At 46.7% G+C, this 25556-nt stretch overlaps 1 protein-coding gene across 4 annotated transcripts in view; it reads left to right on the forward strand.

Annotated features, from left to right (window-relative positions):
* The window catches only part of PAK5 (p21 (RAC1) activated kinase 5), a 169984-nt gene that overhangs the window by 77788 nt on the left and 66640 nt on the right, over nucleotides 1-25556 (forward strand). Inside the window, exon 1 of one of the 4 annotated variants that reach the window (XM_021390088.1) lies at nucleotides 1-33. The exons of the other annotated variants lie outside the window; for them this stretch is intronic. The gene's annotated coding sequence lies outside the window, so the exon portion shown is untranslated. The remainder of the gene's footprint in view (nucleotides 34-25556) is intronic. 4 annotated transcript variants of the gene reach the window in all.

Genomic DNA, 25556 nt, shown 5'->3' on the forward strand with positions numbered 1-25556 from the left:
AGAGGCACGGAACGCGGCGCCGCGGAGGGAGAGGTAGGGGCGGCTGCCGGAGGGGCGCGGGCGGAGGCCGCGGTTCGCGGTGCTGCGGAGCCGGCGCTCGCTTCGGCGAGGTGCGGAGCGGGCCGGGCGGCACCGGGCGGGAGACAAAGGGCCGGCGCGGGCGGCCGTGCCCACCTGTGAGGGCCCCGGGGCGGGCGGCTGAGCGCGGCTCGGGGCCGTTGCCTTCGGAGGCTAAGGTGGGCGTGGGGGAATTGCGTCGGAGCGCCTCGCCGAGCCTTCTGCCGGCCGTTAACGTCGTGTCGCCGCTGTAGTTACTGTGAGGCGTTGGGGGTTCTGCCCGCTTTTCCGGAGGAAGTTGCGCCCAACTTTGCCGGCACCCCGCGCCGCCGGCTGTCACGCAGGTACCCGCGGGCCGTGCCGGCTCCGGGCGCGCACCTGCAGCGCTGCGCTGGGAGCGGCCGCGCCGCCCGTACCCCGCGGCTGCGACGGCCGCGGGAGCGGGGCCGGCCGGGCGCCTCTCGCCAGGTATCGATCGGCCCTAGGCATCGCTCGGCGGCAGCGCGGCCCGCCCTGCCCGCCGTCCTCTTTGTTAGACACCGGTCTGCGTTAGCGCGCAGAAACAATGGCTCCCCCCGACAGCCGGCACCGGGCTGAAGGGGCTGGCGCTGCCGGCGGGGATAGCGCTGCCACCGACTTCGGGGGCCGGCACTGGGACCGCCCTTCTGCGGGCCTCGCTCTTAATTCCGGGTATTTAAAATATATGTCAGCGTTGGCCAAACGAGCGCGGAGAGCTGATGCTTTCGGTAGGGTTTGTCTGTAAGTACCGCTGCTCAGACGGCTGTCAGGGGACCGCTGCTCCTCGTTCATTGCCTTTACCGTACTGTGACACTGCAGATACCGCTGCTGGGCACTGGAGCCGGGAGCTGGGCTCCCCGTCCCTGCCGCCGTCGATGTCTGTGAGCATCGCTGCTGCCACGCACGCGGGCCCCTCGCTGCGTGGAGTGCTGCTGGAGATGCTCGTCTCAAAATCAAAGCGTCACAAAATGGCCCTTACACATTGCTGGTTTCTTCCAGCTGCAGCGGTGCTGTTGGCGCTGCACGGCGGCCGCTGGCACGCTGCTCTCCCAGCATTGCTGGGAGCCCAGGGGCTGCGCAGGGTGGGCGCCGGGTGAAGCCATGGGAGCTGTGCGCTGGCTGCTGCTGCTCTGGGCTGGTGCAGGACACTGGAAGTCAAGAGGCAAGTTCAATGTAGAACTAAGGTTTTTCTCTATTAAACATCATCTACCTGTGTAGCCTGCTGCAGGCAGGTTGGACTCGCTGATCTCTAGAGATCCCTTCCAACCCCTACAATTCTGTGATTCTGTGACTTGAGGTAAACTGAGTGAAAGATGACCTGAGTTGAAGAAAGGGCAGTATCACTTATTTTGAGAGCGCTGAAGAAAAACTTTTTTTTTTTCACTTCAAACCCTTTCCAGGTGAGAGTTTTATCGGAATATTTCAGGCCAGTGTACCATGGTAATGCCTCACCTCTGTGCAGAAGCTCTGAGTGACATTGCTCATTTTGGTGTTTTTTATGCTTACCATAAGGAAATGAAAGTTAACTGGTCAGTGTGTGTGTGTCGCATACACTATTGCTCGTGCAATTACTTGGGTTCTTTGGCACCTGTTCGCTTCCCAGCAAATCTTGAATGTTCACAAGCAGCGACTATTCAGCATTCAGGGAAATCTCAGTATCCTGATAGCTAATTGAAAAATGAAAATATGGAGTGAGCATGCTATTAGTCGAGGACATAAAACATTTTGCAAGGAACTTGCCTGCCAGCACGGACTCCTGCTGTCAGTCAGCCAAGAGCCAACTTCTCCTGGCACTTGTTAACAAAACTTGTGAGTTCTGCATTATTTCATTAGCCTCGCCTCTGACCCTACGTTCAGTACCAAACTGAGGACGTTATGGGCGAACTGTGCTATTTGACATCATCTGGGGATGTTCTTTAGGTTTACAGCTGAGGGCAGGGAGGACTCTGGCTCCTGTGGTGCTGGGCATAGGGTGACACTGGTGCGGCTCTGCCCCAGGGACAGCATGCTCTCGGGGAGGGAGAGGAAAGGGAGGAGGAGCGGAGGGGAGAGCACCTGCATCCCTGTTCCTCCACTGATCATACTCAGGTTGACACTTACATCCAGTTACTGCTTGAAGTTGCTCCAATTAAGAACATCAAGTGTCTGAGTTGTAGCTGTTCAAATTCAGAAATTCTCTTCTACTGTTTTACTTTGCAAAAACTGAAACCAGAATTCTGCTGTGTGACATCCACTGAAACTGTTAATAGGTGCGACTGGGTACCAGCACATGGGCGGTTTCTGGAATATACATGAACAGTGAACAGAAACTGTCCTGCTGAAACACCTCAGGACATCCCACAGCTGGTGTTCCCTTGGGCTTGTGATGCTGTTTGTCCATTTGGGCACGATTTCTCGGGCCACCTGTGCTTTGCCTCCTGCTGAGCTGTGGGCAGCTGGGCTGCTCGTTCTGCCACAGGTTTTGGCTGATTTTCCTTGGTTTTTGTGGAAGCTGGGTTCAGGCATCAGTGAGGAATAGTCAGCAGTTATACCCAGACAAAACTGGGAACACTGCAATGGAAGTTTCATGAAGCTGTTACCTCTTACACCTGGAGGCGTGCTGACATCTTTCCTTGGGGCAGGAGGACAGGACTGTTGTAGGTGTTTCAGGACTAAGAGCTGCCACAGCATCTGGCTGCCGCGTGGCTCAGCTCTATTGCTGAGAGCTGCTGCCTTGCAGCCCTGGTGCAAATTGTAGGATGCGAGCCAGGTATTGTCCCTAAGGGTTCAGGGATTGTCCCTTTCTGAGCGGTGCCTGTGGTGACATGGGAAGCGCGTGCTCCTATCGCGTCATGCAGAGTGAGCCATGGCATGCAATGTCACCCATTCTGTATCGTTTCCTACTATTTCTTTTCCTGGAGTGAATAAGAGTGCTGCCACTTCTGCAAGATGCATCTGGTGCAAGTACAAAGGTAACTATGTTTCAGAGCAGATGGAGCTTGAATGATTTTCTAAATCAACTAAGAAAGCAGAAGTGTGAATTTAGTTCTTCTTTCACAGGTCAGATTGCCATTTCCTATTTCTGACCATTCTTATCCCCCAAGTAAAGCTCTTACTAAAGCACAAGAGGTACACCTACTGATTTCTGTTTATGTACCGTGAGCCACCCAGACTGGGGTTCTGCTGAGCTGTAAGGATGTAGAGCAAGATGTGCACTTAGCCTGGCGAGCTCACTGTACAAGGTACGCCAGTCTTTTTTGCGTATGCAGTGTGCTGGGGTGAAGATAGCCGAAGTGTATGGGAGAGAAGCAACAACCTTGCTCAGATCTCACAGACAGAGGGGAATCTTGGCACTCGTACTTTTCTTTCTGGGCTCTCCTGGATTTGCTCTGTGCATTGGCTCTGCTGTTCAGAGTTGGCTGCTAGCGAACAGCTCTGGCTGCAGCAGGATGTGCAGCTCCCGTGTCACAGGGGTGGGAGTTTTGATCTTGCTGAACAAAGACATTCTTCCAAAAATAGGTGAAGCCAAAGATCTTGGATACCAGAAATAGCAGTAGAGATTCTCTTTTCTTCTGACTATTTTAGACGGATTGTTCTCTGCTGGAGGCAGCTGAAAAGTAAAAAGAGCGTGATGCAGCTGTAGGCAGTGGAGTACTGAAAGAACATACGCGCAGTCGCCTTTGACAGGGGAAAGCCACGCGTGCCAGAAATGACTGTAGAAGTGCACAGTAATGCAACATGACAATGCAAATAGAAATGTACAATATCGTCAGTATCCTGCCCTAGCAAAAGCTGTATTGTTTTTGTAGCAATTGAGGTACCCCACAAAGAGGGGCATGGAGAAGTCTGTGTTGACAAAAAAGAGGACAAACTAAATGCCAATAAACAAAGACGGGAATGAATAAATGCCACAAGAGTTATCCTGCTGATAGCTGCTATAAGCATTTCATTGCAGCGTGCTCTGCTTTGTGTGAATAATCCATTCTTCCCAAACTGGTGGCAGTAAACTGTGCAGCAGCTTTCTTCTATACTTTCTTGCAGGTTATTCAGGTGGTGGTACCAAGTTAAAACTTAATGTTTCTCTGCTGGGATTCTCCATAGACTTTTTTATCATTAAGTTAAACTGCAGCTCTCCCATTCCCTGAGTTGGATTTATGCACAGAGCTAATTACTTGCACTCGAGCTATTTAAGGCACTGAGCTGAGCTTGGAGCTGGAAGTCAGGAGGCAGCATGGCTCTAATCCAGGCTGTGCTGCTTGCTGAGCCACCTCGGAGAAGTTATTTAACCTCTGAGCCACTGCTTCCCTGTGGGTAATGGGAGGGATTATGATAATTGCTTTGGAAAGCTTTCTTGCACTTTCAGGTGTTGAGTTTTCTTTTTTTAAGAAGGTGCAGAACTATCTGTTCTTGAGCTGAAGAGACTCAGTCTGTCCCAGGAGGCTTTTGGTACTTTGCGAGCTAATGGAAACAACACTTAATGCCTCATTAGCCTGTTTGGGCTGCAGAAATGCAAACATTTAAAAGAGTTTTCATGAATTGTCTACCTGGGTACCTATGGAAGGGCGCTTAGGTATAACTGAAGGATGCAGAAATGAGATGCTGTGCAAACAAGTTGTTACTGAACTCTGTATGAGATACAAATAAAATGTCAGAAAACTTAAACAGGTTGTGCTTTGAACCAAATCCTGCCTTCACCACAGAAGGCTGGTTTTATGTCTGTTGAATTTGACTCTACCTTGAATATATAGGCTCCAAAGGCAACAGATTTGCTGGTTTCTACTGAGGCCTTGGAGAGTATTTGGTTTTATGCATTTCAGAAAGGGGTAATGTTGTATGCCGAAGAAGTAGGAATGTTTTCATCAGAGCAAGATGAGTGCAAAGTAAGCGTGCCTCCGCACCAGATTTTGGAACATTCACAGAAAGAATATCAGTACATGAGTTTTTCACTCTGCGTACTGAGCACCTCTTTTCCAAGTAGCAGGATGTCTTCCTATTCATGCTTTGTGTCATCAGTCAATCAAATCAAGAGGTGGGAAAAGCTGTGACCAAACTGGAGTGGAGGCCAAAGTGCTGGTGAAAAAGCTGTGGAGCTCAGTGCTGTTTGGGAGGTACGGTGTCGTCCACGGAGTGTGCCAGCAGGGCTTGGGGAAGGAATTAACCTGGAATTTTGTGTTGGGAACATAAAGGTTGGTGTGCTACTGGAAAGTGTTCTAGTGCCAGGGCGATGGCTGTAATCTCTAGGAAATCTCTGGGTACTGCCCTGTTTGCATCTTCCCAGCGTGTGGCATATGCTCCTCATAAACATATTTTGGGAGAGGCCTGGCTCCCAGAATAGTTGAGTGTTGCTGTGGTGGTTGCAGGTGATGATTTCCTTTTAAGTTCTTACTTTCTGTTCTGACATTTTGAGGGCAGTAATGAAGGATGAGAAGTGGAAAAGAAAACAAATTAGAAAGCTCTCACATATAGATGTTTATAATTGTGCTTGTGTGGCTCAGTGGAAAAAGCCCTGTCCTACTGGAAATCGGGGAAGATTTGGCAATGCATTAAAGTTGGTGCCAGTAGCTCCCATCACAAAACTGAGTATTGGTGATGGGGCTGTGCTTAAGGCAGGTAATACATACCCTACAGACTGTTCTGGGACAGCATATGCGTTACCATGTGCCGTGTGTGCCACAGAGGATTTATTTCTAGGAGCAAGCTGGAAGATGAGAGGCCTTCACTCTAACAGGTGCAATTAAGGCAGTCGAACCCTGGGCTTGGGAAGCAAGAGAATTGCTCAGTTGGGTCAAGGCTTTTATCAGGGACACCAGTGTGTCTCTTTTGCTTATCGTATCTCTGACATAACATAATTGCTTCTTCTGGTCTGTAGGCCATGTCAGCACCCTCTCCTGGGTCTCTGCTTTCCCTGCCTGGTCTTGTTGAGGAGCAGCTCTTGGCACTGTCAGGATTCACAGGGAGAATAATATTGCTTTTTCAAGGTCTTAGAAAGTGAAGGGGATGAGACAAATAATTTATCAATTGATGCTGAGCATTGCTAGCTGAAAACTGGCTTATGGTCTCTTGAAGGACTAACAATAACTGTTGTGAGTCCTTTCCTCTTTTTGGGGAAAGGAATATGGAACGCGCCACCAGTCAGCAGGGTGGCTTCCTTCAAGAGCAAGGTTTGCTGTGATGAAGCCAAGGCCGGGACTTCTTTAATCATGGGCAGTCTGCTCTGACTTTAGATACTGCTCCACACAGCAGGCCCCTGTGATTGCTGTAAAATGAGAAACCTGCTGCCCAGGTAGCTACTTCACAGCTGAGGTTTATTACCTGTTAGTGCTTGAAGAAGCAGCATTTTGACTTTTCCTCAGCATCTGGTAGGACTTGATGCTGCTACCCATGAACATAAAAGGCTACAGTGTTTATGGGCATTCCCACACGCTCCTTCATTTTGGTTTCTAACACACATTTGTCTTCCTGTGTACTTTGCCTTTTGGCATCTTACTGATGTAACAGCATCTTGAAGTTTTACATCAGTTTCCAATTCTGCGTAAAAGAGAATTATAGTCAACTATCCCGATGGAGCGAGAAATTAAACTGCAACTACTGTTTCATGGACTGAATGTGAAAATTGGTGATAATTGCTAACTAAAGCTTTTTGAAGATTTTTTTTTTTAGTGTGTGAAAAGCTGTCAAGTTGTCAGTCAGGGCAGGGGTTGGGTAACACACCACTGCTCTGAGAGTTTCCCCTTGTTATATTAAACACCCTCTTTGCTCTGCAAACTTCAGCTACTCACAATTTGCCCTTTAATGTTTACTTTTCCCATCCTCTCTCAGAATTACTTAATCAGTATGAACATACCTGTGCAGCACAGTACAACAGATGTAATAATCACTGAAGAAAATCCCTGTAAGTGAGGTTGGCTTTGTAACATCACAGTGTTCGTTAGCACTTTCCCAGTTGTTCATGCTGTCCCTTGGTGATGCACCCACCTGCCCTGGTTAAAGTTGATGACCAGCGGCATTGGCAACAGACCTGCAAAAGCCCCTGGGGCCAAAGGGTCTGGCTTTGGGCACTGTAAAGCTGGGCAAATGGGAAGCTCTGAGTTGTGTGAACACTTGTGGTCCTTATAAACAGTTTCTGAAGCTTTTTGCCTGTATCATAGGGCATTTTTTTTTCTTTATTTCCTTTTAAAGTAAAATTTAAGGGCAGACTGGAGATGGTCTTTCAATCCACCAATTTCAGAGGCATAGGTTTTTCAGAGAAACTGTTAGAGCAGCGACATTTATAATAAAAGCAGAGTTCTGAGCCAAGCTGAGTAGCATCTCTTCACAGTACGTACTTTTTTTAAATGTGTGAAAGATGTCAGGTTGTCAATCAAGCCAAAGACTGACTAATGCACTGGTCTTTTCATGATTCTGGCTCTAAAGCTTTAAAGTTTATCTCAACTCCAGGCACTGGTGACATCATGTGTAGAGCACTACAAATGCACAAAAATGGTGCAGTGCAGAATAGTGATCCATCCTAGACCATTCCCCCACCTTCAACAGGATATGTAGATTCAAAACCGTTGCTAACATCTCTGCAGCAGGATCCTTTGCTGAGGGGAGGCAGAGGGTGGAAAGCCGCCCCAGAAGTGTGCCCATCCTGCTGGAAGAGGAAATACCAGCACTGCAGAAGGTCCAAGTGCTGTATTGATTTTGACATAACACTCTGAAGTGCTATGATGTCATAGCAAAGCGTTACAGTCATCGTGGCAAATGCTGAGAAAAATAAGAATATGGAAATAACGAGCTCCCTTCTCCTGCAGATAAATCAAAGCTTAGCCCTTGATCTCCCAATGCTCACTAGCCTGGAACATAAATCCAAGGGTTTATCATTAAGCTTAACGGGTCATAAAATCTGGGCTATTTTGGAGGTAGTTGCAGAGATTTGCAGCCCAGGCAGAGAACAGGCTCTAAGCTGCTGGGTCTTGTGTAACTAGGTAAATAGCAAGCTTCAAATAATGCTATAAAGCTATCAAATGTAATAACTAATGCCATCAGGCAAATGTTCAGGGAGTGCAGCCTCGCTGGTGACAAACTTGCCCGTAACAGCTGTGAGGGACTCTGGTTCAGAACGAGCTTTTAATAACAAGTGAAAGTTCCTTACGCTTTACTTGAGGTCAGGTATGTGCAGATGATTTGGTTTGTGCATAACGCTTTTATTCTTTGGCACAGCAAGGCTTTCTTCATCACAGGCCCGAGAGAGAAAGCAGCAAAAAAAACTAGAAATGGGCTGCAACTTGGTTACTTTGTCATCACAGTTTAAATATTTATGACAGCGCTTCACAGCATGCTGGTAAATGCATGATAGCCTATTATGTAAAAGCAATAAAATTTTAGAAGCAGGAGACTTCACTACCGCCCTTTGCCAGTAAATCTGTGCCGCTGTCTTTAGTGAGGCTGTGCGAAGGCCATGCCTTTTCTTCCCCCCTGTTTTTCTATGCAAAATGTGAGTTAGCTGGTTACTGGCATTTGTAATCACATGCTCTTTACAGTTGCTCTCTGTCACTTACGCAGACAAGACTTCAGTTCAGGTCAGGTTCCTGTAAAAATGGATGGGAGATTGGGCTGAAGGAAGTCCTCAGGGTCTGATGCCTTCCAGGGAGCAGGCGGCTGGGCTGTAGGATGTCAGACTGACTGTAGTGAACAGTGGGTGCACGGGTGGGCAGGCAGTGTGCAGGGGGACGTTTCAGCCGTGAGTCCTTTGAGTTAGCTAACAACCCAAACTAGCTCTTGGGGTTTTTGTTTGTAGTTGTATGAAGACCATGGGTAGCTGAGGATGCTCGGTATACCAGGCGCTTTGTGCTTTGCAGCCCCCTTGCCACCTCCTCAAACCAGAAAATTTGAATTAATTGGCAGTGAAATTTGCCATCTCCTCCATTACATTGACTATGTTGGATTGAAATTTCTGTGAAATGATTCACTTGTTTCCTAGAAGGATTAGCAGGGAGAAGGGGGGATATTTACCCTTTGTAAGTTGTAGTGATTTTTAAAAGAAACAACTATGCCTATATATGTGAAAGCAGGAAGAGCAAGTGTGTAAAGTGAAATCGTCAATAGTATCTGCATGATCCAAGATTTCAGTCCAAGAACTAGCTGGGTCATTGATTCTTTGAGCTATTTTAGCATGAAGAGTCAAATTGAATTAAATTGGACTTATGCACTTAAACTGAGATGTGTACAATAGTGCCTTAATGAGTCAATGAGAGATTTTGTTGACCCCTCGAAGATGGACATTGCGAACCTGTGGTTAGCTACATTTAAAAACTGCAGAAGAAAGTTAAAGCTAAGAAGATTTGTACTTGGCATGAGAGCGCTGTCATCATTCATGGTGGCCTTCCAAGCAGTACAGTATGTGCTCGGGAAGACGCTTTGATGGAGATCTGTGCCAATGAAACCAGGCCTTGGAAGCACATTGTGTGAGTGAATGAGTAAAGAAGCCTCTAGCACGAGCAGCGCAGCAGCGTGTAGCAGGTTGTGAGGGTGTGCATGATGCCGGTGGCAGCGCAGGCGCTGGGTGCTCTGCAGGACTAGAGCGAGCTCTTTGCACAGCCGTGGAGGAACGAAACATGCCGCAGGCACCAGCTGCTTTATCTGATGTATGCGCATATATGCCTACAAAAAAACCCCGTGAGTAATGACCAAGACGGTTATCTTAGTCTTTACCAAAGCTATCCCAAGGATGTTGTATGGAAAAGTGAGACGTGCTAAAATCAAGAATCAACAGTAAGAGTTGCTGACTCTTACTTTTGAGCTGTTGCATGTTCACGCAGCTCTTTGTGTGCTATTTTTACACAAGACTGAGGATGGCACAGCGGTTGCTTCTTCACTTCCCGTATTCCACTGGTGGATACTCTTCCAGTGCTGTGGCAGAGCAGGGCTGTGACCCGCGGGGCAGCGTCCCTTTCTACAGACAGGTCTCTTGGATGAGGCGCACAGACATGGTGGGCTCTGTGGTCCTTCAGCTCCCACACTGTAGGCTTTCCTCTGTTGCAAGCTTCAGGAGGGTCTGGTGATGCTTTAATCCATTTGACGCAGTTTGGAAAGCAGAAGCTGCAGTGGGGCTTGTCACCATGCTGGATGGGCATGCCAGGGATGCTGGTGTATTACCTGGCTTCGTGACTGGTGCCTCAACATGCTTCAGTTTCAGTGCAGGAATTCTGTAAACGGTTCTCCTAAATGTCAGGCCTCAGGAGACTGCTGAGCCCCTGCCTCTGGTGCTGTGGGGTCAGAGCCTGAGAATCTCCTTATCTTTGTGCTAGGTGGTGGGATGCATGCGTGTAACTTGGTTTTGACTTGGAGCCGCAGGATGAGGGTTGCATGTCACAAGATGTGGCTGGGTCTTGGCTCACTTCTAAAATGTATCTGTCAGTTCCAAAATTCCCCATACTTTGCTCTCTGCCTCTTGCATTTCTCTTTCCTAAGAAAACATTGACTCTTTCTGAGTTTGGCTGCGTTATGTAGGCTCTCGCTACTTCTTCTCCTCTGCCCCAGTTACTAAAAGCTCTTCTCACAGATGCATTATCTTATTCATCAGCAGAGCTCTTGTCATCCGTAGGCTGAGAGCAGAGCCTGCTTGAGGAGGAAGAAATGACCCTGCACCTCCCTTAAGTTTTCAGGTGACTGGAAATTGTTAGCTGGTCAAATAGGCATCTTGTCTGCCCTGTGCTTTCTCCATCCTTTTCTGGCAGCATCTTCCCCTGCTCCTCTCTGGCAGGGCTTACCCCACAGAGAAGCAAGCGGCTCAGCTGAATCAGTGGGTGAGAAACAGGCCTTACAGTTGCTGTAGTCATCATGTCACGATTTTCAGAATAGTCAGCGTCTGGAGTAAGATGAACAGCTCTTCCTTGTAGAAGGTTTGCCGACAGGGGCTCAACTAACCCCATCCTTGGGGGGTTTTAAAGGCGCAGCCTCCCTGGTCCTGCTGCCCATGGGGGTCCCTCAGTCAGCGTGAGTCATTGGCACTGGTCAGTGTTTGGAGAGAGGGTAACAATGAAGAAAAACCGGTAGGCCAATGCCAAATGGTAGTATTATGAGTGACTTGGCAAATTTGTTTTCATGTAAGCTGGGCTTAATCACTGATGCTGGCCGTACTGGCTTCCATGTCTGGCAGGGGGGCTGATCTAGATAAATTAATTTATTTTCCTGCCTTTTATTTCCCGTGTTTGTGCATAGCAAAGAAGAAACAAAAGAAAGAGGGCAAATTAAGTGAACGCTGCCAGATTAATTATTCCATCTCGTTTCAACTCATATTTATAAACCTACGACTTTGGATGGGCGCATTCAAAATGATCTTTGTTTGCAGTGACCATCTTTCCATCTAACTTAAAATCATTCAACTTCTCAAGGAGCAATTGTGCTCCTCACTAAGAACTGAAAAGACATGGCAATGTTAGAAAAACTGATTATTCAAGCAGTCTTTCATACATAAAATAGCTAACTAATCTCCCTGCTCCAGTCACTGGGTACTATTGCAACTGTCTTCCTGGAAGAGAACTTCGTACTTAGTACGGTGGCAGTCTGCTTCTCATCCTTGATCATTCTCTGTGTTGTCGCAGTGATGGTTTGGGGGCTCAGAAATTTTCTTTTTTTGTCTCTGTGGTTGTTCTTGCATTCACTGCTCTTTTTATCCTTTTTCTCTGCCTGATGAAAGTGATGTGCAGGGAAGAGAGTTTGTGTCTTGCTTAGAAAAACAGGGAAATCTCCAAGCTCTTCTGCTGCTGTGACCGCTGCCTTTGAGGCAGTCGAGTTTGAGATTCTGCAGGAATACAACTACTGATGGGTGCGTTTGCCAGAGAGAGGTCCGTTTGCAGGTGTCTTATTTTCTTGGGAGCATTCAAACTTTGGGGGGGAGGGGAAGAAGGGGATGGCAAAATCTACCAAAATAGAAGCCCTTTCTAAAATTAAAGAAATAAAAATTCTCAGCTTTTAAATTTTCATTGTACGTTTGCTGTAACTAGTGCAGTGATGTGCTTGAAGTCTTGCTGTGAACAAAAGGAAACACACCTTATTTGCAAACCCAAGAGTGCATGGTTAGTGTAAGCGAAACCTTAACTCTCTAATGAAATGGCTGTTATTAGTCCAGACCAAGTTATTGCTGAAAAACAAAAGGAAATAAAAAATAATGCTACGGAAAAAAATCTCAGAAATAAGTTAAAAGTTGCAGTAGGCTGTTCTGTAATATCTATGCCTTTCTCTGCTCAACTTTCCAGTATCCTCCTTGAAAAAAAGAGGTTGGAGTGAGGGTAAGGGCTTTTCTTTTCCCTTCCTTTTTGGCTCCCCTGCAGGCAAGTCTGACTTTTTGTATTGGACGTTACAGCCTACCCCAGAATTGGGGTGCAATGAGCAGAAGCAAGATTTCCCAGAGGTTAAACTGAAATTCAGGCAAAAAGACTGATTTTGCCAGGTGGAATTTATTCTTTTAACACTTGCTAGTGACTATGTCTTACCAACCTTTTTGTAAATTCCTAACGCCTCTCCTTCAGTAAGGCTCGTTTGTCCTGACTGCTCTCCATATTAAAAAACAAGAAAGGCAGTGAGTCATCGGTGTCCATGCTGCCTCCAGGAGGAACATGCTGCTGACGCTGGCATTTATTCTTCCTTGCTGGGAGAAGCAGGAGGTTGAGGCTGATGGTTCCTTCCTCTTGGCTCTGAGGTCTGCTTGGAACCGTAGTTGTTTTCCAGCATGCTTTCACACCCTTTCCTCAGGTCTATATGTCTGCATTATGTCTGTTTTAACTGTCCGGAGAGCACCCTGAACACAATGGCTACTTGTTCCTTATTCTCTCTACTGCTTGTAAAACTGATTTTGCTGGGGTCTGCATTTTTTTTGTTAGTGAGATGTATGTGGAGCTTTTGCTCTGTTGCCATCTTGTGCCTCCTCTTACCTTCCTGTGCCTGCAGCTCTGTGAGGCATCCTGTACCCCTGCTTGGGAGTCCCCAGCAGCATCGTGTTGCAGTCCTGTTCCTCTACACTGCCTGGTCTCACTGGGATCATCAATATTTCATCCTCTGCAGACTATCAACCTGTTACTTCTCTCTGAACAAGCATTATGGGTTATGTACAAAAATAAGCCGCCTGGTCAATAAAAAAAAAGCGCTGGTACTGCTAAGTAAGCTGCAGCAGAGCCCCGGGCACACACAGCCAGAGCCTGGCCCTCAGCACTGCCTCAACATGTGCCATCTTGATAGTATATCTGTTGGTTTTGGTTCCCCTCTCCTTCTCTTAAGAGTTCCTGACTATCTGTTTTCATCTTCATTATTGCTGAACGTTAGGATGATGGTTACAGGGAACTGTTCATAACACTTTTGAGATTTCTTTTCTGATCATGAAGTTAATGGAGAGATAGTTGCTGTGTGGACAACACTAAGGTTGCTGTCTCTGCCCTGCGGGCTGGTTTGTGTTTCTGAGTGTGGAATTTTGCAATTTTGGAAAGGTTTTTTTTGACTGAGAAGCAGTCAATTCTGATGTCAGCAAGTTTAGGCCCTGCAGACACAGGCCATTGAGATGTTGACCCAGTCAACATGGAAGTAATTGGGATTTTCCATTGGGAAAGAAAGATGGGATCTTGGTCTCTGCGCAGGAGGCTATGCTGCCACATCTCTGCTGTGGTTTCTGGAATTGAGCATGGTCTTGCAGTTCATTGGGGTTGTCACATTCACCTGTTCAGCTTTGAGCTTTCTTTGACATGCAGTACTGTCCCTGCTCAGCCATTCCTGTATAATTTGCATTGTATATATATTTTTTTCTTGAAGTTACTTAGTACACATTTACACATAGCCTGTTGCAGTCATGTGCATCTTTTTAATGCTCCTGTTCATCATTTGGTTGTTCACCCTGAGATGTGCTTTCCAGTTCTCCCTTGTTCCTGATCTCAACATTTCACTGTAATGATCTGAGTTTCCCAAACCAGAGCCATGGTCCTGCTTTGCTTGGGGAATGCTGCCCTTCTTATGCAAGGCTTGACCTGCTCCTGGCCTCTGCTCAAATGACGGCGTTCTGGACTTCTTCCATAACTGTTTTTTGGTGTTCTGAGCTTCTTAGACAATGTTATGCATCAGCTGTAAATTCTGCCTGCGGGCTGCTGTCCCTCCGTGTGCTGCTGATAGCTGGGTGGGTGGCAGGCTGCTGAGTCCTCCACAGCGTTTCCCAAATGCAATATATCCTGAATGGTGCAGAAGATTGTCCCAGATGAAGGCTGTGGTTTTCTGAGGCTCCTCTGTTCCGGATATATTTAAGCAAATAGAATCTTCATAATTTTAGATAAAGTTAAGGGTGGGGAAAGAAGTGGTTTCACATTTCCAATGCAAACATTTAAAGCAAATGCAGCCTGCTGGGAAGCATCACATTAAATTGCATGACTTTAAAAGAAAAGAATATCTATTTTACTTGAGTCTACGGTATGAAAGATTAGGAGTTAAGAGACAATTTTCACCCACTTTGAAAGTAACGTACTTCAAATGTAATCCTTCAGTGCAGCTGCCGCTTCTGCAGCTCTCTCTAGAAGGCCTTTCCCGTGCTGAAGAGCGATGTAAAGATGTGGGCTGCATGCTAATCCAGTTTAAGATGGCAAGCTTCCTTCCCACCCGAGGGAAGTTTCCCTATTGCCACCTCCTAGACAGGTGTTTGACTGTCTTTTATTTTAATACACCGCAGGTTCGGGGAGCGCCGTTGGATAGTGTAGTAGGACTGATACTGAAAATGAGGCCCAAACAAACTGGTATGTGTAAAAGAGGCTGATGGCACTGATGGTGCTGATGAGGCAGCCAGAAGCTGTGGCAGAATGCTCCCGTGAGCTGCACATCGCTGATGGTAGCCGCAGCAGTAGCTATGGGTATCCACTTACTTGGGGCTGGAAAACCATCTTGCAGGGTGACTTAGTCTGAAGATGCTGATAAATTGGTTATGCTGAAATTTTGAGGAGTCCAGTGGTGCCTGAGCTTTGTTACCGCTCATTCACCACCAGAGGAGTTACTGAGGGCATGTTACATCAACTGTCAGCACTTGGAGAGTTTGGCTGGAATGAACATGAGGCTTTGCTGTCTCCTCAGCCCCCCATCTTGGTCCGATCTGCTCCAGAACCTTCTCTCTCCCAGTTCTTGCTGCCTTCCTTTGAGAAAAGTGCCTTGGTAGGAAAGCCCTAGGATAAACCTTCCACTTGTCCTATTCCTCTTCTCTTTCTTCGTGACAGCATATCTTATAGTTGAAGCTTCCTGATTTTGAGCTTGCTAATGATATCGTATCATTCAAAACACATCAGCCGCGTCTATAATATGCAATCTGAAGCCATTATTCTCTGTTCTCTAGAATTGATCTTCCTTATTCCTATTTTTATACAGTGCTGCAGTCAGAGTGCACTTCTCACTTGCATTTAGTGACTTATTAAGGTTTATCCAAGTCATGGATTCCCAGCGGATGTTCTGAGCTTGTTTCTTATTTAAAAACATCATCTAAATTCAAATCAGGAATTAACACAGTTCTGCAAATGACATTCACCCCTCTGCAGAAGGACCAGCGTTAATCCTATGCTCCACAGCAGTGGCATTTCGAGCCTTGTTTGAGGACTTCTGTAGGGTTTAAAAGAGCCTTAGAAAAAGCAGAGGCTTCTGCAGTAGGTAGAACTGACACTGCCTGCTTTGGGCACTGAGCGTGAACGTGTCAGAGGGGCTGTGTTAGGACATGGGCTCCCTGTGTAGGCAGAGAAGTAGACGGGGTACTCCACACAACCTTTCTGGGTCGCTTCCTAATGGAGTTAGCAGTTGCAGAAAGAAGCTTCATATGACTGTGTTCCTAAACCACAGCTGAAATCCTGCCTGTGCTGAGCAGGGGATCAGGTCCTCGTTTTGGCAGCTCTAAGGGAACTGATGTGATGCAGAGATCTTTGGTCTGGGGCTTGAAATATGGTTCAAGTTGATCTTGTTCCCATAGAACTTTCTGGAAATCCTCATCTTAATGATTGAAGTTGTGCTTTTTTTTGCCTCCTTAACCAGTTAGCAGCAGCAGTGCATTCTGTTTGTATTGTGTTGCCTGTGTATGGCTGAGTGTTCCATAGACTTAGAAACTATGAAGTAGACCTCAGGACAAGGGGAAGCTGAAATACATCGTGCTGCTCTGAAAAATGTAAACCACAAGTAGATGTGTTATTATTCATTTTGAATCATTGCAAATCTTGCAGGGCTTTACTATAAACACCCATAACTTTAAGCCTCTTCCATAAAGTGCTCTGTATCTTTGCCCCCCTGTAATTGTTATTCTTCTGCGAATATGGTGATGGAAGCGCAGCCAGACAGTCTTGTTTTTGTTAGCTATTTTTATTTTACCTGGATCGTCACTTATCAAGGAGCGCTGCTAACATTTGAAATAAACATGTTTAAACATTAATAAGTAGCACAAGAGATGCTCATTTTGATGCTGTGTGGGCAAACACTGGATGATTTTTGGAGTAGAAAGAAGGTAGCAGCAAACACTTTGTGTTTAATATCCCCCAATAATTACTTTCCAGGTGGAAAAGCGAGGAAAGGAAATCACAACAATCAAATGCCCGCAGTGTTGCCTCAACAAAAACCCAACCAAGCCACCAAAATTGTTGGTTCCCAGCAGCAGTAAAAAGAATTCTCTAAGGCTGTGCCTGGCTCTGCCGTGTGCGTGGCCAACGGGATGCTGCTGGCAGCTTGGTGCTGCTGAGCTCTGCCTAGAGCCAGTGAAGAGCAGGTGTGGTGTTGCGTGGCATCCAGGAAATGAAGCTTTCACTGCTTTATTTGATAGCCTCTTCTAGAGTTTAACAATTCATGGTGTAAAAAGGCTTTCCTTACTGGCTCTTAACCTTCAGCTTTCAGCCATGATTCCTTTTATTCCGTATTAGAGATAAGAAAGCTCTTTTTTACGCCGTATTTTTCTTTGTGAAGGAGGTTTTACGCTGTAATCACATTACTTCTCAATCTTCCTTTAAACAGGCTGAACAGATTGAGCTCCACATTTCTCATTCTGAGGCATTTTTCTCCCGTACGGTAATTTTTAAGGCTTTTGCTCATATCCTTCCCATTTTATCAACATCCTTTGCATAGACTGACCCCAGAGGTGTCTGTGATGCACCAGAATCCACCTCATCAACTGCAGCGCAGGGGGCTGACGTTCTCCCAGCTTGTGAGTTGCATTTCCATTTTCTGCGGATGCAGTTTAAGGAGAATGTGCCCTGTGACATGGGGAGGATGTGCTCAGGGTTCCTGAATCTTTCTACAGAGGCGATTTGTTACCAGCTGCTGCAGCAAGTTCTGATGCCTTCGCAGTCCTGGCAGCGCACAGCAGTTTCCTCTTTTTGTTGCATTTTAAGTGATTAAAAAGAGGGAAGAAGTCTGACAGCATGGAGCTGTTCTTGGAGAAAGATCGGCTACTGGCTTAACTCAGGTATTCCCAACACTTTTCCTTATTTGCAGGTTTTCTGGATTGGCAGCTAAGCTGAAGGTCAGTTACATGTCTCTGCAGGGGATGCTGGAGGGGCCATTTGTTATTTGAAATCTCACTATTTTTCAGTTGTCAAATTCGATTAAGGGAGAGTTTATAGTTTCATTGGAAAAAAGCAGTGGCTGCACAAAACCTAACAATGTGAGCTGTTCCGGGATCTGATGAGTGTTTTCAGGCTTTCAGTGCAGTCATCCTCAGTGGTTTTGGCAGTAACTGCAATTAGATTGTGGGGTGTTTTAATCCCATGGGTCTTGTAAAAGCTCTTCAGGCAGATGTTGTCATGGGCTTTGTCTGTCATGGGTGCGAGAACAAGTAGCAAATGTCCCATGAATTGATCTGAAGCCACCTCCTAAGCAGGGAAGCATATGGGAGCTTGGGCACTGGCGCTGACCTACTACTCGCTGCATGCTTGGCTCCCTTGCAGTAGACTTTGCAATTTGCAAGATGCTTGCTCTTCACTTGATGTCTCATCCCCTTTCCTGCTCCAGTTAATGGTAAAAAGCAACTTTAAGTACAATTACGCATAAACCTTTGAGGCTCTGAGTGACTGGGAAGCCTGCTGGGAGGATGAATGTGTCATCACTGGAGTAAATCCTTAGATTTGGGGAGCTTTTATGTTGGTTGGGGTTTTTTTTGTTGGTTTTTTTTTTTTAGCCTTTTTTTCCCACTGTTGCCATTTCTGGTGGGCCAGCAGATGGAACTGCCCACAGGACCTTATTTATCCCTGCAAAACCAGCTGCTGCTAGGGTTGGGTTTGCACGGATTCCTGTGCTTTGGAGCTTGTTATTATAAGAATAGTGCCTTTCTAATTGGCTTAGCAGCATTCTCCAAATTGGTATTTGCTCTTGAGGCTGTCTGTAATTCATACTTGGTTCATTTAGGCCAAAGTAATTGTGTAAGGTACAGCTCCAAGTTCATGTTTTTCCTCTGGAAAAGGAAAATGCAGGTAAAAGCAAAAGCAAAAGATGATGATAAAAATTTTCTTAGGCAAAACTGCAGCCAGTGAAGGCAGCCTGCGTGCTTCCATGTGCTGCCATAGCTGCTCTGACAGCACTTACAGCCCTGCAACATGCTGCTGCCCTCCTGCTGCCTGAAATTCAACATCAGTAGCAGATGGCAAGAGATGAAACTTGCTTTCTGGGAGTAGCAGGGCAGCCTTAGAGATTTTCCACCAATGTGCTGCCTGCAGCTTCCTCCACATGTGAGGCCAGTACTGCTTCAGCCACGTGAAGGTGGGGTGAGGCCAAGTGCATCTGTTAGTGAGCAGCCTTTTGTGCAGGACGTGCAGCAAACGGGGATGCCTGAGGAAGCAGCAAACTTGGTTTCTGCACAGTGCTTCAGGAAGTGCTGTGTGTGCTGGGAACCCTTTGGAAATGAATATTTAATGCAGAAATAAAACAATTATATGCACGTGTAAATGCTGCATTTATCTCCCTGCTGCCCTATAAAAGGCGAGTAGCTATAAGCCCAGGGGGGCTATCGTAATTATCACTCTACTGACTTGGCTAATAAAAAATCAATTGCAACGAGATGGTTTTGGGCTTTCTGTCACGTGCAGTGTTGCATTATCCCTGTTTCAGATATGCATCTGCAAGGGTTGGCTTTGAGTCCAGCTTTCCCCAGAGGTGGGAACTGCTGAGCATGATGTTTTTGTGAAGCCGTCTGCTCCTCAGCAGCCTGCAGAAATGCTGCACGTGAGCAGCAACTGCTTCCTTGGCATTTCATGCAGCGTTTTGCACTAGGGCAAGAACAGGTTGTGAAGTATATCTACATTCTGAAAGAAGTTTGCATGTATGGAAGGAGCCACGTCTGGACTAAGTGTGGCTCACTTTCACAGGAAGACTTCCTTACCCTACACCAGCAATTGTCATTGTGAGAGTTAACATAGCTCACGCTATGCCAGGGACTACGAAAGAAGCTTTAACATGTATGGGAGCATTCTTCTCTAGTGCAGAAATTCTCCAGTTTTAATACTGCACCAGGCAGTGTTGCGAATTCCCATCCCCTTGGTGGAGAGGCGTCTTTGTGCACGAGTGGTTGCATGTCCCCAGATCCTACAGCCATGGGGCTGAGGGAGATGGGTGGAAATGAAGCTCTAAGAATGAATCCGGGTGTGATGTTACCTGCTGGGAAGTGCATGGGGACTGAAGCCTTCATTCAGTATATGTGTTTACACCAACTTTCTTTGTTAGGCAGAATTGCGTTCGTATGTTTCCTAGGGGCTATATATAATTTGCTCACTGATAAACTGCCCTATTTAGACAAATTAGGCCTTATTAACACCAGTCCTACTAATTGGTTTTGACTGCACTGCATTCATTACAGAAGGGTTAGCAATGTTTTAATCGTAGAGAATTGTTCTTTAACTTGAGGAAAACAGTCAACACTCGGCACGTGGCTTCCAGTGAGTTTGTTACCTCCGCCTTTAAACATGGTACTTAAACCATTACTGTAATCTTGTGGCGGCTGTAATCAAGTGAATAACCGAGTGGGAAGGAGTCATAGAAGAGATGGTGCAAAATTAACACCGGGGAGCACAATCTTGGTTTTATATGTGGAGATGGGGCACCAGTGCGGCTGCGTTCCAGGCTGGCTGGGGGGGTGGGTGCAGTCTGGATTGACTGTGGGTGCTGACTGGGGATGGCTGAGTGGAGTGTGGCAGTCCCTCCTGTTAGAAATGTGATGGAGCTAATCTCTTAATCGCTTCAGTAAGAGTTGGGGCTTTAAATACCTGAAGTCATTTGGGCTCAGTTCCCAGAGCTTTGCTGCCAGCCCAGACAGTGCTGCTGTGTTTCAGGGTTGGGGGAAGTCCCCGGTTCAGCCCCTGGCAGGAGCTATGAAATCCGCACCTGTACAGTGCTGTAAGGATGCACAGTGCTAGCAGGGTAGTGGAGCACCTTCGCCTTTGCTGGAGAAACTAGACATCTCAAACATGCTGAATGGTTTTGAGACTGAGTATGGTTTTGGCTGCAGAGTCAAGCTGCTGCCGCCTTTGGCCAGCTTCAGACCAGCTCTGTTCTGGGCTGCTTGGCTGGGGAGGTCCCCCAGCCCGGGCAGGCACCTGTCCCGCTGGGCACGCTGCAGAATGCTTGCCTTCCCTTGGAAGCTGTCTGCAGGACACGTAGCAGAGTGTTCATTTGTTGCAGCCCAGACAGAGGTGGTGATCCCTTTACTGCCCTGCACGTGTCCTGAAACCGTCTTAACGTACCGTATCATGGCACTGTAGAAAGTCAAATCTCTGTTTTAGCCTGACTTCCTAAGGAGGATTATGCGATCGTGCTGTTTATATCTTCATCCCTCCCTTGGGGACCTTTTGAACCCGCGGGCCAGGATCAGACAAGTGCATCAGCAGAAGGGGTTGATGATAGTACCGGCTGTGCTGCGGGGCTACGTGGGCACAGCCAGTGCTGCTTGGAGGGAGCTTGGCTGTGCAGGAGCCTGCTCGGTTGCACTCAGTGAGCTGGGACTAGCAGAGGGGACGTGACAGCAGCAAATGGAAAGACTGTCTACAGCATTGTGAAAATTGGCAGCGTTCAGAAGAAATGGAGCAGAAGTTGCGTTCTGAATTTTTGCGTGGTGTGTGTCCAGAGCACACAGAGAAACTGCGAGGATCTCAGTAATGAGTGTTCGTTTTCAGAGATCTGCATCTTGGAAATATATGATGGAGAATCTCTAATTTCTGTTGTTTACAAAAATTCTCCAGCACGTTTGGCACTAGAGGAAACGCTGAATGAAGCTGAACCTGCAGGTTCAGGCACAGGAAAGCTGATTAAAGCTGTGTACAGTCATATGTGTGCACGTATATCTACACATGCATTTATGTGTACATCTATTTGTGTGTGTATGTATACATAGGCACGTGCTGTGCAGGAGTGCCATGCTCGTGGCCGAGGGAGGGTCATTGTCTTCATCCTTAAGCTTGAGAGTACAGTGAGAGGAGAAATGTCACGTGGAGCCTCCTCTTGGGGGGCAGGCGGGTACGTTTTGGGGAACCTGGCAGCTGAACGAGGCCTTGCTGAGATCCCAAGCCCGGGAGCTCATTCAGGCCTTGTGCCCCTTTCCTAGGGATGCAGAAGTGATCCCTGCAATCTCGCCTGACCCAAGGAAAGCAAAACCACACCCACTGGGTTATATCTCATGAGCAAAACACTCGTGTAAACTGAAATCTCTCAGCAACAACCTCAATAAACTAAATCCCTCCCGGGGAGAAAAAGATAATCATATGAAGAGGCCCAATATCCCCCTGCTGTGCATCTGTCAGTCAGCTGCCCGCAGGGAAAAGCGGCTGCGCCATGATAACCCTGGGCAGAGGGAAGGGGACCAGATGGGCGGGGGATTAATGCTGCAGGAGGGAGAGGGGAATTGGGACCGGCAGTGCTGGCAGCCCTGGGCGCTCCTGGTTTATGGGAGGTATGGGGAATGCAGCACGACTGGAGGCTGCCTATCCTGTGTGCTTGGTTACAGCGGGATGTGCATTAGGGACTGGAAGGTGGAAAGAGACATCTGCTCTGCTTCATCCAAGAGCTCTCACTCCTCTCCTGTGACCAGGATGGATGGACATCGCTCCTGCATCCATGCTCCAGGGACTGGCACGAACCTCCCACTGGTGCTCGGCCCCAACATCCCACGCCCCAGCAGCCTTTCCTGCTCCTCTAGGTTTTCCTTGTAACCTCAGTCCCGGCTCTGCCAAGCCCCTTCTTGCCCATCCTAGCACCTCCTCAGCTCCTGGCAGGTCAGTAGCTCCTCGAGGAGACGGGGAGAAGTTTGCCTGCAGAAGCTCTCCCTCTTACTTAGAGGAGATAATGCACCACCTCCATTGTAGCCACAGCAAGAAGCAGCTGTCATATTGCTGTTCCACATTAATTAGGATGAAATGGAAGAGTTTAGGAGTGCAGTCTGTCTGTCCTGGCAGGTGTTGTGAGCAGTTGTCCCAGGTGTGCACGGATGGGAAGGAAAAAGGAGTGAAGGGGTGATTGTGTCTGAGTACCTGACGCAGGCCCTCTTCTGTTAACACTGAGGGATTTTCACGTGTTAAGGGGGAAGGAAAAAGTAACTGCTCCTGACTTCAACCATCAGAATTCAAAGAGCCTGTCTGGATGCACAGCTGAGTTCTGCAGCTTGGATCTGGAACACAGGGAGATGATGGCAAGCAGTTCCTGCCTGCCTGCCGAACAGATGCACAGGCTTAGCCAGCATGGACAGTAACACAGATTTCCAAAATTTTTCACTTAGCTGTGATTATGCTTTGAGCTCCGTGAATTAGACTGAGGAGCATGTGGGTCACTTCCGTGCCTGTTCGTCGTGACCAGTGTGCGTGGGTGGGGAAGATGGCAAGCAGAAGGTGCACTCCCCAGTACAGACTTGGCTGGGGGACATGCAGAGGTGTCAGTATGTGGAGGTCTGATGGCACACCTCCTGCTGTGCTGCGGGGACACTGCTTGTGAGATCCGCTGTAAATGTTTTGATGACATAGCAACCGCAGCATCACTGGTTTGCCTGATTCTGGCACGGTTTTCCTGCTCTCACTGTCCTGAACACAAACGGTTGCATTTCTGCCTAGCTTGCATGAACTATTGAAATGCCGTGATCAATAAATTGTTCATCTTGGCGTAATCTTTACAGTTATGTGTAGGCAAACATCTACCACTGGTAGTTAAACAGATCTACTTACAGAGTATTTGATGTACTAAACCGGCATGTTTGGATTGCTTTTTGTACATGCTTCTCTGCATGGGTTTGTAACAAGAGCGGGTCATCTGTCGGACATGATAATTTTCAAGATAGAGCAGAAAAGAATGGCAATTAGTGTTTATATAAGCAGAACTGAAAGTTTTTGTTACTAATTTCCAGGGCACAGTTCTGAGCTCACTGCAAACACAGTATTTTCTGGTAATTAAAACCACTCCTTTCTCAGGGAGAAGTAAAATATCTTAAAAGAAACGGCATGTAATGTCAGCAAAAAGGTGGTGAGCCAAACTTTCAGATGCCTCAGCTCTTCTTAATGTTTTGTTTGCATTGGTTTTTGGTTAGTTTTCTTAAGCCTTGAGTTCTTTGGGACCTTTCAGGTCAGAGTGACAGTTGCTTTTGTGTATGCCTACAGTGTTCTCTGACCGGCTTGTCCACGGTGACCTGCCATTGCAGTGATCTGCAGGGGCGCGTGTGTGGCTCATCCAAATGTCATTGAGGATAAAGACTGCTGAAAAGATTCTCCAGCAATGTCTCTTTTTTTTATTTGCCTTACATGAACACTCTGTTGTATCCTTTGATTCCTGAATATTTTCTTCTTTGCTGCACCAATCTTATTTTCAGCCTTTGCTCTGCAATCTTCATGAAACTAATGGGGGAAAAAAAAAATCCTGAAGGTAGATGTTTTTCTGCTTGGAAAACCTGTGAAACTTGAATTTCCCCTGCCTTGATTTTCCTGCACTTTTCCTGGTAGACTTTGCTCATGGGCATGAGTCTTCCAGGAGTCAGTTTTCCTGCCGGCACGTGTGCCAGACTTTGGTACTTTAATAACTGAATTATTGACTCTAGGGCTTTTTGGACTGGCTTTCTCATTCTTCTCATGTGGTTTATTATTTTTGGCCTATTAACTCTGATAGGTGTTAAATTTAATTATAAGAAGTTGAACTTGATTATTTAACCTTAATTAAGGCACTCTGGTTCTCCATTCCTCAAATTACTCGAGAAAGTATTACAGTATTTCCTTTCTGTATAACCTACATTAAGGAGTGTCGGCTGAACACAGAAAAAGAAAGGGACGTCTCGTTGCTTTCCTGAAGCGAATGTCCCTAAGGCCCTATGTCAGACGTGGAGATGTTGCAGTGGAAGCAGGAGTGCTGCAGCTATTGTGTGCCCCACACACCTGCTGTGTGACACGCGTTCAAGCATGTGGGCAGCCCTGCCCCATCTTAAACACTGGGCCGTGCTTTGCCATGATAAAAGCCTGTAAACAGGATTTCATTTATTTATTTATGTGAAAAATAGCCTTCCCAGTTTGAGATTTTGGGGTCTACTTACTATCTCATTCTAATCATCTCACGCCAAGTGTGGGAGGGACCTTTTCCTTGAGTATGGCATAAATTTCAGATGAGATGAGGTAGTACGGGCTCTCTAAACCAATATTTTAAAGTTATAGTCCACCTTATTTTATCCAGGAGCTTCAGAGATGACTGTTAATAAGTGTCAACTCAGATATATTTAATTAAATATGAAATATAGTGCAGTGATGGATTTCTTCTTAAAGCATTGAGTGGTTAGGGTACCCAGATTTTCATCTGCTTTTTATTTAATTTGTATACCTTCATCTGTGGCACATTGTAGACAGTTCTTTTGAGATAGCGCAACTCTTTAGTAATATAATTTAATTACTTGTAAATTAAAGATGGAATGTTCACTTCTAGGTGGAACATGTGACGGTTGCTCTGCCTTGATGAAAGGAAAAAATAACAAGTGAATAAAACTACAGGGATTTTTGGGGATTGGGGTGCTTGGCTCAGGTAATTGGGCAGAAGGGAGTTTTTGGAAGTGGCTGCGGTGGGGACTCTCACACTTGCAGAGCTTTGCAGTGCTGGAAGGCACTGGGTGGCCGTGAATTTCTAGGGTGCTCTGAAGCAGGTTTATCCATGGCTTTGTGTGCCACAAGCTTTCTCAGTTCTATTTCTTGTACCAATTCCTGTGTTTATTGTTGTAGCTTTTTCCCAAGTGCTTTCTCCAACACTTATGTAACGTTCACTGTTTTTCTTGTGCTAAAGCACCCAAAGCAAACAAATACAAAAATTCAGTAGAGCATTTTGTACCTGTGCAGATATGGTAGAGATCCTTCCTTGATCTGATTAAGCCTGATAATTAATCTGGTCTAACTCTTGAGTTTGCCTCCCATGGCACCTGGCAAACTGCTGCTTCCCACCCCATGTGATCACATTGAACCTAAGTAGCATGTGGGGGTCTGCTGGAGAGCTGTGCATTGTCCAAGTTAGAAGTGAAGAACAAATACATGGAGTTTCTCCCTAAA

Source organism: Numida meleagris, chromosome 3, assembly GCF_002078875.1.
Source record: "Numida meleagris isolate 19003 breed g44 Domestic line chromosome 3, NumMel1.0, whole genome shotgun sequence".
In the NCBI taxonomy this organism is placed as follows: domain Eukaryota; kingdom Metazoa; phylum Chordata; class Aves; order Galliformes; family Numididae; genus Numida; species Numida meleagris.